This window comes from Empidonax traillii, unplaced genomic scaffold (assembly GCF_003031625.1).
Source record: "Empidonax traillii isolate 1590-97213 ecotype Southwest subspecies unplaced genomic scaffold, ASM303162v1 scaffold1067:size500408, whole genome shotgun sequence".
Taxonomy (NCBI): Eukaryota; Metazoa; Chordata; class Aves; order Passeriformes; family Tyrannidae; genus Empidonax; species Empidonax traillii.
This window is the reverse complement of record NW_020956260.1, coordinates 257,278-276,089: the sequence shown is the minus strand read 5'-3', so window position 1 is coordinate 276,089 and position 18,812 is coordinate 257,278. Positions and strand designations below refer to the sequence as shown.

At 38.8% G+C, this 18,812-nt stretch overlaps 2 protein-coding genes across 3 annotated transcripts in view; one reads left to right on the top strand and one right to left on the bottom strand.

Annotated features, from left to right (window-relative positions):
• Positions 1-18,812, top strand: part of CMSS1 (cms1 ribosomal small subunit homolog) — a 230,219-nt gene that overhangs the window by 89,714 nt on the left and 121,693 nt on the right. The gene's annotated exons all lie outside the window — the stretch shown is intronic.
• Positions 1-18,812, bottom strand: part of FILIP1L (filamin A interacting protein 1 like) — a 191,428-nt gene that overhangs the window by 87,938 nt on the left and 84,678 nt on the right. For both annotated transcript variants that reach the window (XM_027904572.1, XM_027904573.1), the window contains one exon: positions 13,342-13,432. The gene's annotated coding sequence lies outside the window, so the exon portion shown is untranslated. The remainder of the gene's footprint in view (positions 1-13,341; positions 13,433-18,812) is intronic.

The following is an 18,812-nucleotide window of genomic DNA, read 5'->3' as shown; positions in this document are numbered from 1 at the left end:
GCATATATGAAATAAATTGTCCTTTATAAGCTTTCATCATTAGAGCAATAGAAGTACACAAATTTCTGAAGTATCTTGGTTTTGTTTTCAATGAAAAATCTATGATTAGTGAGCAAGGATTGTCTAATATATATTATCTAGTGTAAGTTAATTTGTTACCCCACAGTACTTGGTCTGGGTATCTGAGATCCAAACTTCTTAACCCTTGCAGTCGTCTCAATTTCCAATTTACTCTTTTTTGTTTGGTTGGTTGGTTGGTTGGTTGGTTTTTGTGAGTCATGACATAGACAGCAGAGACCACACCGAGGACTATTGAGTAAAACTGTACACCTTCAAAGTGCATATGCATTAATTTTCTTCAAGGGTATTTTTGACAAGCGTGGATTTGTAGAGACATTTGTGTGGGAGCGATCCACTCAGCGTTGCTTTTCCCCACACATGAAAATAAACCACAGACTTTTAAATATCCTGAGAAAAGTTTCTTCAAAGAAAGATCAAAAGTCTTTATTAACGTCTGAGGAAGCTGCGTGGCTGCCTCTCTTGTGAACTCATGTCTATGGAGAGCTGGCAAACACAATCGAGATCATTATTCTATTGATTTGATCATTTGCAGCTTACTGTAAGAGGAGATGCCTTGTTTGGAGAAGGAGGTGGGAGAATCCACGCATGCTCCCTAATTTTACCAAGACAGACATGAATAAAATAACTTTTCAAAACCAACTTTGTTGTTTTTTTCCTGCAGTGTTGTTTGGGATGCTCTGCTTTAGATTACTGTTTTTGACAGTGAATGTTCAAGAGTTTTCTGTAATAGTGAGTGGATTGTTCTTAATTTTATCATTTTATTTCTTTGGTGGCTATTGAAGTTAAGTGAAATGCCCAGGTATGGCTTTCAGGGCTTCGCAGAAATTTTACATCTGGTTTGTTTTTTTTTTTTTCTGTTTGCTTGGTTGGTTTTGGTTTGATTTTTATCTCTTTTTGCATCCAAGCAACACAGAACACATATGAGCTAAGCTTTTGAAAGTTTGTGAACTTCCCCCTCATCTGGAATTCCCCACCTTTAGACAGCTTTCAGGAGAATAAATTAATTTTTATTCTTCCTAAGCCCTGGGTTTTCTTTCTTATCTATCTCTTAATGTCTGTTTCCTTCATGAGCTGTATCTTTTAAAATTCAGACTAATTCTTTGTGTGCTGTTTGATAGCAGAGTTCTTAACTCATAGAGACTGTTGAGAATAACATTTCTCTTTTGAAGGATTTTACTGGTTTTGTCATGCTGGCACAAGGAGTGTGAATGCTTGGTAGGACTTCAGGCTTATATCTAAACCTAGGATTTCCAAATAGTTGGTTTGGGATTTTTTTGTGTGTTGTTTTAAGCGAAACATTTTCAATACCATCTGTATCAATTACTATATTCTTCTGCTATCTAGAAAGTGAGCAATAATCTTTTGTTGGTATCTGATCAGAAATGAAATAATTCAGTTTTCTCCTCTTTTTTAGATTTTTAAGGTTTTCTTTTAGCTGTGGACTACATTTTCCTTGTATATCATAAAGTTCTAATCTTTATTATATTCAGTGATTTGGTACTTTGGAGAAATTCTGAGGTTTTCTTTGTATTCTGTAATACAAAACCAGGGTGATTTTGTGTTACTTTCTCCTTGCTTGCTTCTCTCATTCATGACAATACCTAAGTATGTAACAGCAGGCTAACATCTCTTTTGTCTGACTGGGATAATCTGGGATAATCTTTGCAAAAAATTGGCTCTGACATTTTCCTCTTCCAGCTGCAAATACAAAATAGCAACACATGCATGGCCGGGGAAGATTTCTCACTCTACTCCCTATGCCCTCATTCTCCATATTTAATATCCAAGAGAAAAATTTGGATAAATATTCTAAATATTTTTTTCCCCGGAATTTAATGAAAAGAAAATAAATCTCTCTCAGATCTCCAGTCCTCTCACCATAACTTTTCTATGCAGATCAGACCTTATCATCTGTGGAACTGAGGTTTTAGGTTTGGGGTTTTGGTGAGGGTGAGGGATGCTGCCGTGCAGATGAATGGCATGAGTTCCCTCCTCACCTCTGAGCCAGGAATACTGAGTTGCACTGCCCTGTATCCTGCTTATCCCACTGCTTGATTTTGACAAGAGTGCCCAAGGGTCAGAAGGTGCTCCTAACAAATTTTGAAAATGGTAATTTCTAGGCTTTGGTGGAAGTGGAAGTCATTGTTGTGTTGGTCTTTTGAATCAAAGTCGCTTTTTGTAACAAGAATGTGGATTTCTTTTTTCAGTTGTTTTGGAGGCTTTTTCCTTTGTTTTCTTTGTCTTTTATTATTCTTTCATTTTGTTCTTATTATTCTTAGTTCTGTCTGTTAATGTTGTGGCAGCAGAATATTTCTCATTATCTATGTTCACCTCCAGAAAAATGAACACAAAGGAAATGTGAGCTTCCTAGTGGATTCTCAAGTCAGCTTTGTAGTTCGTTTTTCGTTTTTGAAGAATTTTTTTTTTAATTAAGATTGATTATTGCCTTAAATAAGCAAAAGTAAAATTATGGTTTTGAATGACGACTTATATTTTTTTATATTGTTCATAATAATTAGTGACTGCGGGTATATGTGGCTGCCAGGAAAATATGAAAAGCTCTGAGTTTTAAAAGTAACTGTACACAGTGAAATTAATTTTTGGATGTGTTCACATTACAGATTTTACTAGCCACCACATTCCTTATTATTTATTATAACGCCTTGCAGCATTGCACTTTTGGCTCCCATTGGAATATGCTGTGCTCTGATGACGCAACTCTGGAAAATGCAATAAAAATGCATTGGAAACTGCAGCTTTCTAATAGGAAGTTTCTTGAAAGCAGTGGAGTTAAAATGCCTCCTCACAGTAAAAAGAGAGTAGAGTGGAGGTCAGTGAGCCAGGTGAGTGTACCTCCGCTCTGTCACTAGCTGCTCACTCTTCTTTTTTTTTTTTCCCCTCTTGGAAATTTGGTCTTGAGGCCATCATCTGTGTTTTGGCATAGAACAAACAGAGAAAACTCATATATTCCTTTCATTGCTGCATAAGGACCCCACAATTTTGCTACATGAGGTTCACATGTTAAGACAAAAGTTGTTGATTTGTGGCTGCAGCTGTGACTTCATCCTGGTTTTGATTATACTGTAGCTGAGTCCTCGGGGGAAGGGCAAGGCATGCTCCAGAGGTGGTTTGGAGCACATGCTATTGTTTGTTCCTCTCTTTGTTCTTCCACTTGTTCAAATAAAATAGGTCTGCGGTCAGCTGCTAGCCTAGTGACTGGTGGGAGTTGAGGAAAGGAATTTTGCAGACATAAATGAGAGCATCTATGGATATTTTACACGAGTCTGATGTTCAGAAAGGTCCTAAGTTGAACACCAAGGTCTGGATGCTTTCCTCCCCATCCCCACCCCCGTAAAGGCCTCTCTGAAAAGCCCACTTAAAACACCTATTTATCCTTTTGGAAGAATGCTACTTAAAATGAAGGCAGAATCTTCTTATTGTTCAGCTTAACTGCTTGGCACCAGTTGTCCTACATTTTGGGGGAGCTTTGTTACGTGTGTGGCAGTGCTGGAGAGACCTGTAGAAAGCTTGTCCACCTGCCTCTGCGATGGCCAGTGACAAACAGCATGGAACTAGGCATAAGGAAGGTGGAACCTGAGGGACACAGTAGGGACCCTTCTAATGCCAGTGTTCAGCCCTGCAGTTCCAATGAGAACATTTGGGAAGGAACTGCTCCCTGAGCAGCAGGTGTTGTAAATGGGCTGATCTGCCAGGAGAGGCCCATTGGAGATGCATTTTTTGGTCTTGGTGGCAATTATATTACGTTCTTACCAGTGTTTTCCTCATAGCTGAGGACAAGTCTGCAGTTTTTTAGGTGTATTGAGGAGGGCATGAACAGGTGACTTAATATAATGTTTGCATTTAACATGCAAGTCCTTAGAGAAGCAATGAATCATATGCCTGCAGGCACAGCCAGCTTCCTTAGCTTGCTGCTTAGCAAGACTTCACTGGAATTATCTCATCAGAAGCTGATATTTAGCTCCTGAGAGCACTGTGCCTCTTCTGCACAGAAATAATGCTAATTTGTTATACATTAAATGCCGCTTCTGAAAATACCTGTGCACCTTTTCATCTGAGTCCTCGTGCTTCTGCGTTACGTACAGACATCTCTCCTATATATCTGTATATAGAAATGTGAATATATATGTATATATACACATATATTTTTATATATGAAAAAGATACTTCCTGGTCAAACTTCTGACATGTAAGTTTGTTTGTGAACATTTGCTTAGCGTGAAAAAAAAAAAAAATCCAAAGCAGACACCCTCTTCTCCTATCATTACTGAGTGGTTGTAAAGGAGTCATTTTAACCCACAGCAGGTGTGTGTATGTAGTGATCATATGTTCCCAGGCATTAAGAGTATTTACATTCTTTCTCTAAGAGGATAATTTTTCTTAGTGCTCTGATCAAATCAGTTCTAAGTGATTAAGTATTTAAAAAGTGTTAACACCAGAGTGGATTTACCTTGATTAAGATGATATGCAGCCTTGAATAGCTAGTTGTTCCTTGGAGTGCAAGCAATTCTATTTGAGGAATTATCACAGATCTTAACACTCCCTCTGACACCAAAATTTAAGTTTTCTGCTTAAATAAATTTGCAGAGGTAAAATAAAGGTAAGGCTTTAAATGTAAGGTTAGAGAGTCTGTCCTGTGTCATTTAATACCAAATATCCAGTAAACATTAGGGTACATATGGTGGCATTCTGCAAGCTTTCCTTGTGTTGGTAGGCAGATCAGAGTCTTTAGGGCTGCATGTGCAAGACTGGGTTACAGGGTTAGGGACTGTATTTTCTGACTCTTATTGATAGTCTAACTCTGAATAAATGTATTGTCCTTTAAATATCATCTGGATGGTCTCAAAATGTAGCATTTTAAAGGTCTCTTGTTGACACAAGCATATTAGTTAATTAAGGAAACAAATCTAGACACTCACTATAAGGCACTTTAGGGTTTAGTAATTTTCTTGCCATATAACGTTAAAAACAAGAAGAAAATGAGGAAAAAAACCCACCACACACATGCACCAAACAAACAAAACACCCTTCCCCCCAAAAAAAATCCCCCACACTGCCAAAAAATCCCATAACAACCACTAAACTATAAAATTCACTGGGATAGGAGAGGGTTATCGTATTCATGATAACTGAGAAGTAAAACTGACTATGCAGTTTGGTTTTTATGGTTAGAACTAAAGGAAAGAATAAGGAAGAAATGCATATGTATGATAAATATGAGGTAGATTGTTGTTTTTAACATTGGTATCAATAATGTCAGGAATACCATTTTATCATACATTATTTCATTTTTTTGAATGAGTTTAAGACAAACTCTGTACGTTTATCTTCAGAGCATTGAAATAGTGAGATTGTTTTGGTCATAATGTCAGCTTCATGCAAATTAGAGCTGCACAGCTGAAACATACCCACCTCTAATATTAGTTATTTCTTTAAAACGTGTATGGTTACAGGCTAATGCTTCAACAGTAGATAGTAGTGCTTCTTGTTTCAGAAATTGAAATTAAATAGGACTAAGTTGCTCTTCTATGAGTAAGTCAAAAGATTTGATTTTTTGCTGCCCATCAAAAGAGTTAAGTAAAAGCTTCAGACTTTTTTGGATAAAATGAAAGTAGCCTTTTGCAAATGTATATTCTAGATTTAACGTTGCTTTATTTGAACAACAATACATATAACTTCTTAATGTCCTACTAGGTCCTAGACATGGTTCTTAAATGCCACTGAAAAAGTTGACATGAGTGACGATTCAGAAACCTGATCATCTTTATCTTACTTCATCTGCACTGCACCTTTCAAGAAGAGGTTGTTGTTAAGAAGGTATTGCAATGCATTGCATTTCTTCAGGATCTGAATGATGAAGAAGCCTTATGGCAAATTCTTGTTCTTGTAGTCTTCTTCACATATCTGTTAACCAGCGTTATCCAAATTGATATCCTTTATGTTCTTCTGATCAACAGAATTTGTCAGAGATGTGGGGTTTTAAGAATCTGGACTAGATACAATTCAGTTTAGCAAGCAGAACTTGATCCTCAATGATTACTATTGTTCAGGGCCCGTAAAAATAGTTTGGAGGCTTAGTCAGAACTACAGTAATAAATGTAGTGAGCAAGCTTTGAAAAAAAATATTAAGAACAGGATCCCGTGAAGCTATACAGGCCACCTGTGCAAGACGTAACCCCATGGAGATTTAAGGCTGCTTTCCCAAAGGGCTTGTACAATACTTGCGAGGAATAGCTTTGTCCAGTTTGCAGCTGCCTGCTTAAGCATAGACCCTGGTCATCTGCTCCCTGGCCCGGCAGGTATAACAAAGGCAGAGTTTTGGCCATTGTCTAATGCTGGAGCAGCGGTACTCGCCAGTGCTGCTCCTTGAGGTACCCTGGGGCCTTGCCCTGCCCTGGAGCAGCCCACCCTGGCACTGAGCACAGAGCACCCCTGGACCTGCTGACCTTGGCCTTGGGGATTCAGGATGGCCTGGCAGATGAAGGGACAGAAGGGAACAAGGAAAGAAGCCCTTGACAAAATGTGTATGACAGTCTTGGAGAAGTGGCCACCAATGTTGTAGTTTCACCTTTGTCTTACGCAAGCTATGCACGCAGGTTGAACTGGACAGGGCATCTGGAAGCCTGTGAATAACTCTGGACCCTATTGTGGGACACAAATAAAGCTCCTATATGTTTACAGATATAAAATTATCTATCTTTAAAAATGTCTAAGTATACATATATGCAAACTTACTTCACTGTAGGGGAAAATTGTAAGAGCTGAGACTGTGACGCCTTATAAAAAAGGATGATTCTGTGTCCAGAATCAGATCTCTTACCATAAATGTTTACTTTCAGATATGCAGAGGAGTGTTCAGGAAGGTTTTCACACTCACTTTGCCTATGTGCCTAGCCTACCTGGCTGTAGGCAGTGAAGAGAGTTAGGGCTGGTTTTCAGAGGGCACTTCCACAATTCCATGGGTATATTCCTACTTGGGAGAAGCCCTGCTTTCTCCATGAGGTGTATAGCAGGAGACTGGTTGGCTAGATATTTAAGCACTGAGGTGTGAAAGCCTTCTTCCTTCCCGGGTGAGTGTTGCTTCTCAAAGCTGCAATGTAGCACTATGTGTTTCACTGAAGTATTAGTGTCAGAGTTGTAGCAGGAAAATTATGATATTAGATGGCTTATCAGCCTATTTAATTAGGTGCTTCTGTCTCTAAGAAATCCCAAGGTAGTTGTTAGCAACTGCTACTCAACGAAGAGGGTTTGTAGGGGATCCCTCATTGTTCTGAGAGTGCTCAGTCTCTAGCATTGCTCCGAAACCAGAGAGCTTTAACACAGCAAGTGAGCTAAACCAGAAGGCATCATTATGCCTTTGTGCAAACATAGTTTGGGAATTGGATGCTGTTGATCCCCTTTCTCCATAAAATGTAAAGCAGAACCAGATTACTTGTGCTCCAATGTCCTCGGACTAGCAGACCATGACTGTTCAAACGGGCAAGAAAATGTGTAAGAGGCGTGTGGTTTAGGACTCAGATATTCTGAGCAGTACACGTGGAGTAAATGGAAATAATTATTTGCTCATAGCATGATAGTGGGGGACACTCAGTGGATCAGTTTGGCACAGAATTGAAACAAAGTGAAGTACTTCATTGTACAGCACATGGCTAAACCAGAGAGGTCAGTGCCACAGATACAGCTGAGCCAGAGGGGTCAGTGCATCCAGCAGGGAGATGCACAGAGAAACAGTTTGGTTGTGGTAGTTTAGCAGAATGTTCTGAAGGCAGCTAAAATCCTTAAGTGACAGCTGAGGGCATGCTAGAAGGATCACCCTGTTGATGCTCCCATTGTTGTCTTTGCTCAAGCATCTGCTTTTGTCCACTTTCAGAAAGGTGTTTGAACTAGATCAAGCTCTGCCTTTCCTCATGCACTTTTCCTGTAGCACAGGTAAGGCTCTGGACTATTAATTCTCCAGTGCTTTTTAAAGCTAGGTAGTGAAATACATTTTGTTGCAATCCACTAATTATTTACAGCAGGGAGTAAGGCTAACTTTGCCCATGTGATACTTTATATATGAGAAGTTAACTGCTGTCACGAGTCATTATTTCCATTGAGAACAGTGATTCATCTTTCCATGCCTAGTCAACAGATCCCTCAGTGGGAATGAAATTTTAGCTCATGTCACCATTCTGTAGGAGGAAATACATATGGAGACAGGACATTGTGTTTGGATACATGTGTTTTCTGTTGAACTGGGTTGTCTGAGAACTTTTTTCTCAAGTGTTTTGAATGAATTTAGTATTTATTTTTCAACAGTTAGCTTCAGAATGGTACTTGCAAAGGAAAAGGCTTGCTGTTATGGAAAAAGGTACACTTCAGCATGGCCTCTCAAATGTGGCTCAGTCCTGATAAGGAAAACCAGCTTTTAGCTGCTATAACTGCTACTGAGGATGGCATTGCAATCAGTGTTTTAGCTGACATGCATTTCTGCTGTATTCCTTTCATCTGTCTGGTGGAAATTTGCCTTACTTTTATCTAATTGCTTGTCAGAATGGTCTATTAGAGATGCTACTTACATTGGAAAGGCCCCTTGGGTAAGAGCTAACCACACCAACTCTGCCTTCTGCATTACTGTAATTGTGAAAATTTGGAAAGAACAATCATTTGGAGAAGACAATTTCAGGATCTATAAACACAGCATATCACAAGTTACTTTGCACTTTGTATCCTTTGTGTTGAATTCTATTTTTTCACTTCGGCAATCTTTTTAATGATCGGTACACAAACTCAGTAGGGGAGTTGGAATGGAATTGGGAAAAATCTGAAGTCCAAATGTCACAGTTTTGTAAACAGAATTAATATGCTAATGAACAGCATCTGTATGAACTTGGGATAGCAGTGTGCATATTTTCAAGTATTGTATTTCTCACGAAGAGGTGTCTTTTATAAGGACAACTCTTTTGAAAGAGCTTTGAAACTGCGTACCATGACATGATACAAGACTTCAATATTTCTTTTAAGAACTAAATTTTGGTGCAGTATTCGCCCCAAATTCTAGTCTTCAAGAGCCAGGACATTGACATCCTTAAAAAGGTTTTCACAACACAAGCCCAGCTGTGGGAGAATCTCTTTTCCAAGTGCAGAGTCCTAAGCTTTGTGAAACCCTAGGAGTGATGACAGTTAGAGGAGCGCTGTGAGAATGTTTTCAATCGCCTTTATCTTTTGGCGCTTCCTGCAGCACACTTTGGTTTAGGCAATGGTTGTGGTAAGAGGCGGTTAAATTGATGTAAAGACCAAGTTGATTTGACATGTTTTTTAACCAAGTGTTTATTAGTTGAAATAATCTTGGGTGTTTTTTGGCATAATTTATGTTTGAGTGGGAACTTGACTCATTGTCAGAAGTCTGTGTGTTTTTGAGCATGTTAAGCTGATGTTACCAAATGGAACCGTGGGAGGCTTTTGGCTTGTGTTTATGGAGTATAAACCAAAGCTCCTACCTTGCTGTCTCAAGAACCACAAAAATGTTTATAGAAGTCAGAGATGCAAGAAAAAATGTTTTCCATATAGTCTGTCTACTTGCCAGTACTAGCTTTTTCCTTGGGTTCCTTTCCACTATTTTGTTCCATCTAGTTTTAGGTATCACGAGGGATGAGACTTCCTCTGCATTCCTATGGAAATTATTTTGCCGTCCTCATAAGACTTTGTGAAATTTTTCCCTCATTTATATTTCCTGGTTCTTATATTTCCAGAGCAGAACCCACACCAAAACCGTCAGGGGTTGCTTTCCTGTTAGCTTTGGCAAAACGATTTAGGCTTCCTTCTTGTCTCTGTCTGCTTTTGTTAACTAAGTGAACCAGTGATCATTCACATGCCTCAAGCTACAAGTGTTTCTGGAGAGGTGTCGTGATACCTTCTGCTGAAGGGTGCTGTGAACATTTTAAATCAACCTGCATATATCAGGTGTGCAGTAGTAGCTGTTAGAGTTTCTTTTATTGTATTTTCTTGTGTTTCTTTCAGACTGGATTTTCTGCTCAAAATCTGGTGTCTCTTAAATCTTCCTAACTGGTTTCCCTTGTTCTCTTCTCTCTGATCCCTCTCCCCTTTAACACTAAGGTACTTATGCATAAGCTATGTAAAGGCCAATTATAGGCACGTAAAGATAGATTAAGATGAAATCAATGTTTCATCAGTAAGCAAAAAGTAAAATTACTCTTGTAAGCCACTGGTAAGAATGGGCATTTGTTCCTCACTTCATCAAAGATAATTTGTCCTTAAAGAACATATGTATTTGTCTTGGGCACGTAACAGTCCAAACTAATTTGAGCTGTTATATGAGTCTTCAGGAACACAATAGCTTTTGCAATTGTTTCAAACCCCAAAATTATAATTTGATTGGTCCTCTTTATTTTATTTTTTAATAATGTGTATATATAAATATATAAGTAAGTAAATATTTACTGTTTTTTATATATATAAAACAGTAAATATTTACTTACTCTAATCGTTATAACTAAGTTCATCAGGAACTTAGTTCCTGATAGTAGTGATAGGACAAGGACATTCATTTGAATGTTATTTGATTCATGAACATTTGTTCGTTTCATTCATGAGCCAGATGAAGTAATTGGAAATTGCTTACTTTTGCATTTTGTCTTTGTGTTTTGCTTGGTTTGCTGAGCTAATTTCTTGTGTGTTGACTTGCTCCTCTGCCTTTAGCTTGAGTTACAGTACACAATAAGGTGCACAGTGGCAGCTGCTTTTTGAAAGGTTGCCATCTGGAAGGAAGTGCAGAGGATTGTCCTGCAGACCTGCACGTACATGTCCAACACGCGTTACTTGTGGATACACCCTACCTCAGGTGGGAACAGAAGCAGCTAAAGGCACACAGGCTTTTTGCAACACAGAATCAGCTTTGTGAAAGCTGTTTTTTCCAAGTTGAGTTTGTAAATGCTTTCTTAGATCTGGTATATATTCTGAAGCGTTGCACAGTGTGATAACAGATGAGCTAAGCTGTTTGCTGCCAAAACTCTGCGAAGTGTGAGCGGTATGCAGCCTAAGGAGGAACACTGCTGTTTTAAAACTGTGCCAACCTTAATGTTGTAACTAAATTATGGTTTAAATCACAAAATCATCACAGCATTCTTGAAAGAAGGTGCAAACTAGGATCACTCTAAAAAAGGGGGGAGGATATGTGCAACGCCCGTGAACCCATAGTGAAAAAGGAAAGTAAGCTGTGGATTTCGCGTCTTATCGGGATATTTGTGCTGCATGATCACCATCTCTCACCAGTCTCATAGCTGAGCCTTTTAAGAACATACTCTGCACTTCTAACTGCTGTTCTCTCACAGCCCATTCTGGTGCCTCAGTTGGAGAGATTGTGATATGGTGGTGCCTCCTCAACAGCCCTTCCACAGTGTGTCAAAAGGCAATAAAGCAAAGAAACTTGGGTTTGTGATGTGGTGAGTCTGTATCATCTTAAAGCTTCTCAAGTGGAAACAGTGGCCAATGCAGTTCAGTAAACTTATCAGAAGTAAATTTACACCATGAGTGGAATTTCTACTTGAATTAAAAAAAAATAAAATAAACACATGAACTTTTATACAAGTAAAGCTTCTATGCCAGATATCATTAGTCTGCTTTATTGTGGCTCTGTTCTCCCACAGCCAATGTAACATGGGTGCAAATTTTGGCTTATTTAATGGAAATATGGGCATGATTGATACAGATCAAATTTTTGCTACTGAAAGTTTCTTTCATACACAGAGCTCATGCAAGTGAGTGTGTGAATGCCTCTTCATAAATGAATTAAAAGGTTTCTGAAGTCTGCCTGACCTGAGACAGATAGTTTTAAAACTTCAGGAAGTTTTGTGAGCGTGTTGGGTATGAAAGTTTGTTGTGTCACTTTATAACTAAGTTCTGTGCAAATTGAGAAGACTGTTTCTGCTTATACAGCTTTAGTTCAGCTTTTGGTCCTACTGAGCAACTGGACAGTTTTACTTGCTGAGAGTCGGCCAAGGGGGTCTCTGTGGGAGAATGCTGATAAACCTTACTATTTTAAACTGAGTCTCTCTCTGCTGTTTTTGAAGCACAGTGTGTCTCTTTCTTCTGCATATATCGTGTTGTCTTGCCTCCCCATCCCTGTTTCAGCCTGGCTGCTGCAGTGATGGCAACGCTTCTCAATTTCACATCATGTGTCCTCGTTGTGATCTTTCTCATTTTTGCCCACCTGTAAAGCTTAGCTTTTCATTTCCCTCAGTTAAGCACTTTGAGACTGTTCAGTGATCTCCATCCTGTACACCCTGAAAAATCATTACTCTTCCAGTGTCCCTGCAAGACTGCATTGTTTTGGTGAGGCAGTTCAGGAGTTAAAGGCTTGTGGAGTTTCAAAGAACTGCCGGACAGCTGCTGTAAAGTATCCCTCCAAATCCTAGCTGACCTCATTCTTGTCAGACAACAGTGATAATATCCAAACACGGGTGCAAGACAGGAAGTGTTTCAGGAAGGTATATGTTTCATGCAAAGACATCAGAAATGTGCTTTCTCCCAGGGCCACTTACTGTAAGATCCACATTAATTTAAATGAAGCAGTGCAATTCCAGAATGTGTTTACAGAAACGTTATTTCAGTCCAAAAAAACCATTGCTTGTTGCTCTAGTGTGCAAATGGGCAAAAGCAGATGAGTTAACCACTGTATGTATTTAATATAATGATACTGCTGGCTATATGAACCTACTTTTTAAACATGTGGAGGATTCACATTTTGATAGTTTTATTTACTATTTTTAAGCGATATCTTTGACTTGAAAAAGGGACGTGAGAGAAATACAAATCTACTTAGAACACATTTTCACATTTACTTTACACTCAAAAACTGATTAATACCTTACAAGCTTTCCGCTAATTTAATCAACTGAGTTCCTTAGTAAGTAGAAAAAAATCCCGTTTTCCCCCCAGTGCATTCTATGACTTAAAATTTAAAAGAATTGGATAAAATGGAGCAATGCCCAGTACGTGTAGGAAGTGTGAGAAAATCTTCTAAATTTTTGCAAAGAAAGTAGGAAGGGTTTGGCTTCTGAAAGATATAACATTTTTTACTAGTCAGTCTACCAAGTTATCTGCAAAAAGTGTCCTATATGTACAGGTTCCTATTATTTTCATTGTATTTTCATTATTTTCAACTGAAAAATTCATACATGAGAAATGACTTTATATTTTTCAGTAGCACTCACTTAAAAGCCTGCAAATAGAAATAATTCTTACCGGTTCAGAGCTCTTCTGCTGATAGTTAGGGGTATTTTCCCCTAAATTTCCTCCTAGTTGTCTCCAGAACTGTGTCTCTTATAGTATGAATCTGCAGTAAAATTCAAAAGTAACTGATTAGTTTTAGCAAGCATAAGTAAATACTGCTTGAGAGAATTCTTTAGATTGCAGAGGTCCTTATTTCAGCATTAACTTGATAAATTTATAAAAAATAATTTAATAAGAGTTAGAATAGATCCAGTAAAGATTCTACCATTTAAAAAGTTGCACGTGAATGATATAATTAACTACACTGAAGTCTAGCAGATGCCTGTAAGAATATTAAAATGAAGCACAGCTATTTAACCTTGGGTTCTTGTTTCATTTAAAGACTCATTTCTCCTGTACTTCTTTCCTGTATTCTTCTGCAGTTTGAAAAATACTCATTTATGTTGGTAAGGAGTGAGCAAATTCTAGCTGCTAGAACTTAACACAGTTAACTTCACCTTTGCAACTTCCCCGGTTTGTGAGGCTGGGTCACAGCTCTTAAAGGGCCCTTTGAGAAGTGAAGCCCACGGCCAGGGAGCTGCGGGATGTTGAAGGGTGTACTGGCAAAGGGTGGTCTTTTTTTACAGAGATGTGACCAGGTTGCTCAGATGAGGTGCACAAGGAGATAAAGGCAGGCAACTGGAAGGAAGACCTGAGTGAGACTGAACTCAGCCCTGCTACGTGCTGAGGAACGAAACGAGCATGATCTGCGTTTTTAGAAGACGATCCAAGGATGTAACAGAAAAGAAAGGGAAGGGATTATTTGGATGCAGGAAGGCATATTTTTGTTATTTGCTGGTAGCAACTCATTCGATATACACACACAGTTGTTTCAGGCTGAATTATATTTTATATTTGTCTGCTGTTTCTGGAAGTTATTGCCAAGAGTGAAAAACCGCATAATATATTGCTAGTATTAAACCAACTATTACTGATGGATAATGACAGAGTAGAGGGAGAAGGCACCAGTTAGTCTGGGTTAGCTCATGTGTTCTGGATAACTTTCTTGAACTCTTAGACTTCTAAAGTTCTGCTAGGCTATGTTGATTTCCTGGTGCTTTTTGGATGTGTGTAATTGTCTCTGTGTCAATGTCAGGTAATCTCAAGTACTCCCATGATAATCTTCCTCATGCTTTTTCACTTAATGTGCCATTTGGTCACTTTTCTATTGGCTATTTCAATATGATAACAAACACCACAAAGGCTGCAATAACACCCCATAACAAAAGAAGCATGTTTGAGTTTTTAAAACTACAGGTGCCCTGCATGGTCACTTATATTTTACTTATCTTTGTGTTTTAATGTTACAGGCACCAAATTTTGGATCTGTAGAGACCTCCTTATTTAAGTTCCGAATTCTTGACAGTGAAGCATGGAATTCAGTCTCTGAAGTCAAAAAGTCATAAACCTTTTGGGAAACTTTATCTAATTACCGATCAGTTACCGATTCAGACACAGGAGAGAGATAAAACCAGAATCCTCTTTTATTAACTGTTGGTTAAAACAAAAAAAAATTCTGTGAAATGCAGTGTAAACATTCACCTTATGAAATCATCTAGCGATCCAAGATATGGGAAAGTATGTTGATCCATCAGTCTGTCTCCTTGGCTTTTAAAGGAGATTTATCATGAGGCATTTAATTAACTTGTTTTCTTGTAATAATGATTAAATGTTAAAAATGTGTTACTTAAGGGATTTTTTTCCTTCAAAGTATATTGGGTTGGTTTTGACCAGAATAACAAAATGTACATAAGGAAATTCTCTGCTTCAAAAGAAAAAAAAAAATCCTGATTTTCAATATAGCACAATAAGGTGCTTTCTGGCCCTTTCTTGTCTTTGGTCAGAGAGGGAGGTAGTAAGAAAATACTGGATGTGAATTTGGTGCACCTGTTAAGACCCCAGTGACTTGTCCAACATGTTAAATCCTCATGGAAATGAGGGCAGGATCTCAGGGATTTCTTGTTAGAATTCAGCCCTCCAAACCCTCCATGCTGAAAGAAAGAAAGCTTTTTGCATATAACTGAAGTCATTCTACATTACTTTCACAAACACTGAAGTCATACTAAGATAGTGTAACACTTTTTGACACATCATCATAGTTCTTTTTTTAAGAACCAAATAGCTCTTTACTATTTTGAGTCACTCCCTGAGTAGTGGTTTGCAGCAAGTTTAATTTTTGGGCTTTCTGTTGCTTTTCTGGCAACTGTAGAGAGGTCTGTTCCATGTCTCACCCATGCCCAAAATGTGGTGGATTTCTTTTCTGTTCAGTTCATAATTCCTGCCAGCTCTGTGACTGTCCCTTTTTGATCTCAATGTATTCTGGCCTTTCTCCTTCATCTTTATGCATCCAGCTAAAATACCTCCCCATCAAATGTATAGAGGAATTTGGCAGTTGTCTTGGTATTCTGAAAGAAACTAAAACCAGGCTGTTGTGACTTGTCCCCTTCAAGGGCTCTTCCCTGGTGCACAAGGACAATCAAGGAATATGATGCCTTACTGCTTAGAGAGCTCTGTTTGAAAATCTGTGGATTTTTCAGTGAAAAGAGTAGGACTTCAGAATTGATTTGGTGGGTTTTTTTAAACCCAAAGAACTGAGATTTTTGTTCAGTTCGTGTTTTAACCATTGTGTTACTGAGCTAATTAAGGTGGATAGTGGAGATTAAGCCTTGCATGGATGGGTTTAAAGGTGTTAATTTTGTGAGTAGTTAAATGCGAATGTAGAAATACTCAGAATAACAACACACTGCTCTCTCTTGCATACGTGGACTGTTACCTACATATGCATTAATTAAAAAGCACAAAAATTGAAGTATATGGGGTGCATGAAGGTCCTGGTTCCTAATGGTGGCAAAGGTGCTTTGAAAGAGAAATGCTGTAGTTTAGGATAGTTAGACATGCCTTCCTTTGAATGAATGGGATAAAATGCCTAAGCCACTTCAGGGCTGTCACCTCTCTCCACATTTCTTGCCTGTTGATGTTCTCTTTCAGTAGTAGTTGTATAACCTCTCTTTACCAGCCAAAGTTTTACAGTCACTTTAAGGAAACTATTTGCATTGCACCCGTGGCAGTTTGGTAGTTGTTTGTGCTTTGCTCTGACTCTGACTCGCTGCCCTTCTTTCAGAGGGCACAGTTTGATGCTTCTGAGCCTGTTTCTGCTTAGGGGGGATAGTGATGCTGCCCAGTTTTGGTAAGGTGTCCTTCTGATCAAGAGGTGAAAAACCAGACAGAGTCTTCTTTTTAATGATCCCAAGAGAACCTGCATACAAACTGCATGAAGGCCTGCAGTCTCTGAAGGAGATGTAAGGCAATCCTGCTGGGATTTGATTCTGCCTCTGAGTCATTTCAACCTGGTTTTTGACCCATTAATACACCTTTGTCACACTTGCTGTTGCCTTTTGTTGTAGTCATTACATTCTTCTGGTGTCTCTGCAGCCATTGTCTGTTTTGTGTCTTTGTTTTTCTTCACCGGGGATGGATTTTTAAGTTGGCAAGAAGATATCAAATTCTGTTCCCACCATCAGAAAACTCTGCATTTGCATGGGGCATATGACAGACATGCAAACTCCACTGCATGTTCCCTTGAGCAAACTGCAGCTTCCTGGGGGAGGACTCTCACTACAGGAGGTGTGCAGGCTGAGTGGGCTGTGAGTGTTCCTTCTCCTTGTCTTTCTACAGCCTATACTAACAAAGTGCATGTGCATGTTGCTTCCAAGGCGTGAGTTAATTTTTGCGCCCCTTTTTAGATGTGGACATAGAAGGAAGCAGTGGCACAAAGGAAGATAGAGGAAAGGTCTCTAAGGAGCCAGGTGTGTCCTCAAAACCATGGAAAGCCCTTGTCACCCTTTAGTATGTATTAGAGGCACACACAGGCTCACTCCATTTGACAGATACCTTATGTGTTTGAAAGAGTTTCTTGGCTTTCTGCTGAGTTTGAGTGGGCCATTTAGAGCAGACAGCTTTCTCAGAGGGGACAAAGGTCAGTTTGAGATTTTTAGGTGTACTGTATGTAATGCAAGCTATTGGCAGATTTGAAGTGTTTGTCGAGGAAGAGGCCTTTTTTCCAAGAGAAAGTTTTGGGTGCAGAGTGGAAAGAGAATATTTGCTAGATATGTATGAAATGTGTATGTTTTGAAAGCCACCATTAGATCAGATGTAAACTGTGAGCCTGGTTTATACTCCTCAGGGCAGGGGAAGATGGAATCTGTTGTTTATCCCAGTGCAGGTTTTCCCCAAGGTGCTCACGTACACTATTGAATATTCATTAAGCTGTTGGCATTGTATCTCTAAATTTCTTCTTTGGTTTTGTATCTTAAATGAAAAAAGACAAGCCAGACACCCCCACTCCTTCCAAAATAAAATTGCTAAACTGTCCTTAACACTTAAGCTGAATAAGCACAAACAGATCTCTCTTACCAGCCTTCTGCTTTTCTGGCAAACCCTGTTTATCGATGTAGGCATTATTCTCAAAGATTTTTCACTGTTGCCCACATACTCTTTAGCTGACCTTCAAAAAAAACTAATGAGAAAGGGAATAGTTTTAAGGCAATTTACTGCCTATTTGAGATATGGGATTATTAGTGTCTTCCTGCATATGACATTGAACAATTATCAGGGACAAAACAACTTTTCGCTTCTCTCAAGTCAATGTTGACTTTAAAGTGAGAAGCCAGAAAAGGGACATGTCATTTACATAAGTTGAGCAAACATTCAAAACATCTTGATTTTAATCTTAAGGAGAGATTGAGGTCTACTGTGATGGCACAATAGAGATACTTTCTGAACTGGTGTCAGAAGATGAATGCATTTTCTTTGCTTTTTTGAATTCTTTGTTATTTTGATACATTGTCTTTATGTTGTAGGTTTACAGTTGGTCCTGTTTTGTATGTTACTTTTAATATTGAGGAAAGGATGCCATTAATAATTTTTAAGAACAGAATGGTCAGCTGTTTTTAACTGAAGTGACACATTTATATATCAGGAGCTCCTGCACAGCGATTGTAGTGGGTCAAAGACAAAGGAGATTTCAATTTCTAGAGCTTTGCTTTAAGATGGAAAGTAGACCTGCAACCCTGTGGTTTAAAGTCATGAAGCTATGAAATCAATTTGACAGTTCACAGGATTGATACTAAGATAAAATGAGAAGAAAGGGAGGGAAAAGGGAGTGTTCTATGGGAAGGAAAGAGAAAAAGAAAATAGGCAGTCCACTTAGGAAGAATTAGAAGCAGATGAAGCCATGAGAACCTGAACAAAACCCCATAAGTAGTGGGTTTGCCATTTTCTGTGGATGATCTTAGAAGTGCTACTGTGAAATGGCTCTGGGGGACTTAATAACACAGCTGCCGCTACTACTACCTGCTGCTACCCCTTGCATGTTTTGGATGATAATTTTCTTTGTTTCAAGACACCGAGGATGATTTAATTCTGCTTTTAAAGTAATCTGCAGG